Below are 6,052 nucleotides of genomic sequence, written 5' to 3'. Positions count from 1 at the left end.
GGCGCCGTGGGACCCCGGAGTGCGTCCGGAATATGTCTCTGACCAAGGCCGGCCTGCTCTGGGTAGGGCCTGGGCTGGGGAGTGAGCTCCAGGTAGTGTCCTGGACCTCAGGACCTCGTGGGTGTTCCATGAGCGGCCGCGCGAAGCGGGGCGAGAGAGAAGGGGACAGACAAGTTGGAGAGACGAACAGATAAAGAGTGCGGCAGAGAGAAACAGAGATGGAATGAGGACTGCGAGGCCAGGCCCGGTTGGGGTCGCAGGATGAAGTCCAGGTCCCCAGGGCAGAGGGTGGAGGATGCGCTCCAAGCCCGCGCTGTGACTGTGCGGCGTCTCAGGGAGTCTCGGCCCGCATCCCACCCGCACGGACCCCTCAGCGTGCGTCCTGGATCCTGCAGCCTCTACCTGCAGAGGGCCGCCGGCTGCCGGGACCACACCGGGCCACGCTCGGTGACTGACCGCGACTACCGGATCATCTACTTCTGGCTCGCCGGGTCCCTCCGAGCGGCCGTGTGGTTCGCGGAGAGGATCGTTGGCCCGAGGGCTCTGGTGACCGCCCCGCCGCACGTCCAGGGGCAGCGTCTTGTTCTCAAAGGCATCCTCCACGCAGCCGAAGACACCGCCGAGCTTGGGCCTGGCTGGAAGCTTAGCAGGCCGGTGCGGACGCAGTGCGGTCATGGCGGGAGTTGGCGCCAGCCCGCTAGGTACCTCAGCCCCCTGCAGGAGATCGACGCTGCATGCGGACTGGGTTGGCTGGCGGCCTCCTCTTCTCCCCGCCCCCCACGACCCCCAGCCACCCAGCCCCGGCGAGTAGCTGGCGCTGTCCAAGCAGCGGGTGCTGAGCACGTCGCTCCTGGTTTAGGGAAGCGGCTTGCCCTCCGGGCACAGGTGGGCTCGAACTTCCGCTCCACACAATGGAGGCGAGGTTGTGGGGAGCTCACCTAAGAGCCGCTGTCTACGGCAACACCCGCCACCCTCCAGTCCCCTTATGAGAGCTCACATCCGCAAGTGGACCCTCTGGGGAGGCGCCGCAGTAGCAGCTCCAGACCTCCCTTAACCCAGGTAGAGATTTGGTTGAGACAAGGCAGAGGGGTCTGCCCAGAGATCACAGGGCGATGCCCTTATTCTATGGGGTCCAGCAGCGACTGATTTGGAACGGAAAGACCCCACCCGGCCTTTCCATTGTCAGTACAGCGCACACTTCAGAGCCCAAACTCGCACAAAGAGCCACTGCGGTGCTGGTTACCTGCTGACATGAGCATGTCAGGAAGCAGAGTCCAGCAACTTTCCCAGACCCTTGTCTTACTCTGGAATTCCACTCCCCCAAACCAATGGATAAGCCCCTTCACTCACCCATGTGTGGTCTCTTTGATGAGCATCGTGCCTCTCCTCATGCTTTCTAAAGTCATTTGAATTCTTTTTCTGGTTTGCATTTGACAGAAGTGTGCTGACCTCAACCAGGTGCCACCAGGTACCTCTGATTACAGAGGTGTTCCCCTCAGGTGTCTTTAGATTCCTGGGACAAAGTTGCAGGTAAGGCCTGTGTTCCCTCCTCGGAAGGCTGAAGGGCCAGATCCCTTTCTGGCAGGTAAGAGGCTTTTTTCCCCCCCCAGAGAATGGACACAGAAATGCAGAAATGGCTAATATAACCCATAAGCTCAAATTTTAATAATCCTTAGGGGGACTTACTTTGATATTCTAAGATTTAAAATGATTTTTATTAAAACTGTACAATAATTTACAAATGAGTAAAAATTCTCTGGTATATATCATAGGAATCACAATACAAAAATATGTGTAAAATTTCATAGTTGATTACCATACAAACCTAGGTTAGGCCTGTGAATGCTGTTTAGCACTGAACAGAAATCACATGTTTAGAATGTGGTTATTAAGGAATTTCCTCAGAGAGCACAAATACTAACTGGCTTCTTGACATGAGAAAACAAGTCTTGTTCACTTTTGCATAAATTTACAATAAAGCTTTTTAAAAAATATACAGTAAACAAATATATGCTTTGATACAGATATTCACATGATTTTCCTGAGCCTGAACTTAAATTCATTACTGTGTTAAAACACACAACCCAGCTTGAGGTTTCAGTGATGGACTGATGGTAAGTGCTGATCAGCTCTCCATGCCTCAAAGCCACGCGCTCCCCCACCCCAACTCACCAGTGTTCACAAGCTGCGTAAGGCACTCAGGTTTCCTGAAGGCAACAGATTCTGCAAGGGCAGAAGGCTCGAGACACAGTCTGGGCCTTCGCACTGGAGCCCTAGACCGTGGGTGCAAGGCCAACCCCACAGGGGTCCACCAAGGAATCTGCAGCCTACGTGGATTTCCAGTTTAGGTAAACCGAACACTTGGGTCCCTCTGCTGAGCACACAGCACGGCCAGGTTGGTGACTGCTACTGGAATATGATGTGACTGTCCCTGTCTCAGTGACGCCGTAAACACCCTGGCGGCATTTCAGGATACTTTCTCTTGCCCCATCAGGTGGTGCCTCCCATGCAGATCTCTCCTGTTTGAGGAGCTAGCAGGAAGAGCCCAAATGCTCAAGGAAATGCAGTCCAGCCCACTGTTTGGAATAACAGGTGTGGCGTGGGGTTTAGAAAATGCACCTTATTTCAAAACACTTGAGCTCTTCAGACACTCGTCACCAGCCCAGCAGAATCAGTGATAAATGCTAATATTTGCCTTTTTTTTTTTTTTTTGGCAGAAGCCCAGTTCTGATTTCGTAATCAGATGAAGAGAAGGTGCCTCTGACATATGAATGGGAGCAATGGTATCGAAGGAGGAAGGACAGTCCCAGTGTGTGCTTTTAGGAGTGTGGCGGGGTGCCGGTTCAGTTTGGTACATGGGGTGTTATTTAAAACATTCAGCAGCCATTTTCCTTTCCTATGTACATACTTTTACATATAAACAATAACAACTTCATAAGCATTTGTACATATTTACATGCATCTCCTTCCTGTATAATTAGCCTTTGAAAACAAAATTATAGAACTGTGATTTATAACGTCTGGAGGGGTAGGAGGGCTTACCAAGCCTTCAGACCTACACCCAACATGCAAATCACAATGATCTCATCAATCCAGAGGGATTTGAATTTGGGCAAGTCTCAAAGTACATCTGTAGATCCTAATCAGCTGGTGTTCTCTTGCAGGTACACACTGGAACCAGCCCCAGCAGCTCCTGCAGAGGCAGCCAGGCCGGCAGGGAGCCAAGTGGAGTTATCTGTGGAAACTGGCACTGCAGAGTCCTTCAGACTTGACCCCACAGTTCATCCCTGGTTCTGTGACAGCTTTTACTAATTCAGGCTATTGTTTGCCATTCCATTCTGAGTACAATCAATGGACCAAGAGGGTGCAGTCTTTAAAATGAGACCAACCCATGCACAGAGGCTGAATAAGAGCTCAGACTAGAGACAAATCCTGACATCAGGCTTAGCTAGAGAGGCACTGATCTGGGCCAGCATCTTGGCCAAGTGAGTCAGGAACTGGCTTGAATGACAACAGAAAGGACGGGTCCTTCTTGGACGAGTGCAGTTAATAGTGCATTTCCCAACAGAGATTCTGCACCCACCCAAAAAAAGCATATCTGTCTGATCCTATAAGCTTTCCCTGATTTTCACCTAGGGAACCATGCCTGGTCCACCACCACTCTGCCATCAGCACCAGAGTGGAAGATTTCTTCTGACACAAATATAAAATGAACCTAACACTTTCAGACAACATAGCCATTCCTCCCTCCAGCTACTAGCTTTAAAAACATCCTCATGCAATGCTGCATGTTACATGCACTTGTGGCTGCGTATCTCACTCTGTGCATCAACTTCTAGGTGCTCAAAAGGGCTCCCATCCAGGCGCTGTGCTCCAGTGCACGTGCACAAACCCTCACACACACACCCCTTCTTGGTTCAGCTCTAGAGATGGTGACCTTGGACCACTGCGGACATGATGGCAACAGGACCGCCTGGGAACAGGGAGCCAGTCTTGTTCACATGCTGCACTTCCGGGCTGTGGACAGGATCCCCCAGCCGGAATGGAGATCACTCAGAGCTGCCTTCATCAACGTGCCGTCTTCTCCTGAAAGAGTGGACACGAGTACCCTCTCAGTTAACGTGTCTGAAGCACACCAGGGTGTGCACACGGGGGCTGTGTGCAGGAGGAGCACGGGGCAGAGGCTCTGATCAGCCTGGCTCTGCACATGGACAGTGGGGTCCCCAGGGGTGCTGGCTCTATGGACCAGCACAGCTGTGGTGCCGAGGCTTGAGCCTCCAGCCAGGAGATGCCAACGGCTCTCCCAGGGGATCATGTGCTTGCAGACGAGTCTGTGCTCCTGGGGAAGCCAGCTGCAGCAGGGGCCACAGTGGCCAGGGAAGTCACCTGCATTTCCACCAATTTCATTGCTTCTTATCATTTAGAATGTGGGCCTCTGCCAGGTTCTAGATTTCTTATGGCCTTCACAGTTTTGAACATTTTTGAACAGGTTCTAAACAGTTGCTGTTAGAAGCAAGAAGGAGTGGGCCCTGGGTCCACGTGGGGGTGAGGGGCCCACCTCCAGGCCGCAGGCAGCAGGATCTGCAGTTTCGGATCCAGGGCAGTAGGAAGGTTATTCTGATTTTGGTTTTTCAACCTGACTTCCAAGCAGGGGGATCTTTCCTTGCACAGAATGAAAACAAAAGTGTCCACATCACACAGACCACCACACCCCCACCCTGTGCGGGAAACTGCTGCAATCGAAATCACGTGCTGCTCTCTGTGCGCGTGATGAGCTTCCTTCTAAACAGGTTGGTACCAAATCGCCTTTTCTTAGAATGTCCAGCCAGCCCCAAGGAAAGCTGAAGCCCAGAGAGACAGAGAGAGCACCCAAGGTGCCCCTCCAGGCTGAGCGAAGCCAGGTCCTGGCCCCACCTGTCACCACATGGCTGCCCCTCCGAATCACAGGATCACCTGCCCAGGGCGTGAGCTGCACACATGCAAACATGGCAGAGAGTCTTGTCAAAAGTACAGCATGCCATTTCTAAATGGTCACTCCCCAGATTGTGGGACCACAGGGCATTGGCACCTGTGTCACTGGACAGTCCCAGAGTCCATTGCGCCCACTCTCCACCATCCTTCATTCACGGCCACATGTGCCTCACCCACGAGTGCACCACACCGCACGACGCTCATGCTCCACACGCATGTGCACGCAGGCATGCCAGACTTGGTTCTGCCTCCGGGTCCCAGGCTCCCTGAGCCCCTCCGGCCCTGCCTTCTCCAGTTCCGCCTTCTCTGGGGACGTGACATTCTCTCCCCCAACCCCCATCCCCAGTCACTGCCTCACACAGGCAGGCAAGGTCTCAACCAGACTGGAGCCACACAAGTGATCAGGAGTGAGGCCATCTCGCCTGCCTGACTCGGTCTTGATGGCCTACAGGGCTTCTTTGCTTCCCATGCAGGCCGTGGGCCGATGCTCGGTCAGCCTCTCAACTCCTTGCTTATGAGTGCCCTTGTGGACGGGGGCCTGAGGCTGCTGTCCACAGAAGGGCCTGCCTGCCAGTGGCCCTGGGCTGGCATCTGAAGCACCGAGTGATAAGGCTAGGCCTGCCTAGACCATGCAAGTGATGTGACTCAAACCCAGCTCTCCTTCTGGGGCCTGGCACTGCAGTGGGTGGGGTGCCCCTCTGAGCAGCCCCAGTAAAGGTCCCCAACTCTGCAGCTCATCGTTCGCAGGGAAAAGGGGCAGGAGCTGATCCTGAAGGGCTGAGAAGGCATGAGAGGAGGCTGGCGGGGTGCATGGTGTGTGCTGGAGCTGGTGCCTCCGGCAGAGGTGGAGACCCACGCTTCCTGTGGTGTGACGTGTCAAGACGGGACCAGCTGGAGCCACAGTGCTGCCCGCTCGGAGGGGGCGCATCTCCTGCAGTTTGAACGAGGGCCGTAGTGAGGACAGGCCAGGTGTGGGAGCCTGATAACCAGGTCATGGCTCTGGCTCATCTTGTGATAGAAAGTGAGTGCGGCAGGGTGACAGGGGCGGCAGGTGTCCGGCTGCACCACAACCCGGCTGGTG

General features: G+C 54.2%; 1 protein-coding gene across 14 annotated transcripts in view; it reads right to left on the bottom strand.

Moving 5' to 3' along the window:
- Positions 1-1,666: 1,666 nt before the first annotated feature.
- Positions 1,667-6,052, bottom strand: part of Jakmip3 (Janus kinase and microtubule interacting protein 3) — a 104,868-nt gene continuing 100,482 nt past the window's right edge. For all 14 annotated transcript variants that reach the window (XM_047553525.1, XM_047553533.1, XM_047553524.1 and 11 more), the window contains one exon: positions 1,667-4,086. The gene's annotated coding sequence lies outside the window, so the exon portion shown is untranslated. The remainder of the gene's footprint in view (positions 4,087-6,052) is intronic.

Source organism: Sciurus carolinensis, chromosome 5, assembly GCF_902686445.1.
Source record: "Sciurus carolinensis chromosome 5, mSciCar1.2, whole genome shotgun sequence".
NCBI lineage: Eukaryota > Metazoa > Chordata > Mammalia > Rodentia > Sciuridae > Sciurus > Sciurus carolinensis.
This window is presented reverse-complemented; position numbering and strand designations above follow the sequence as displayed.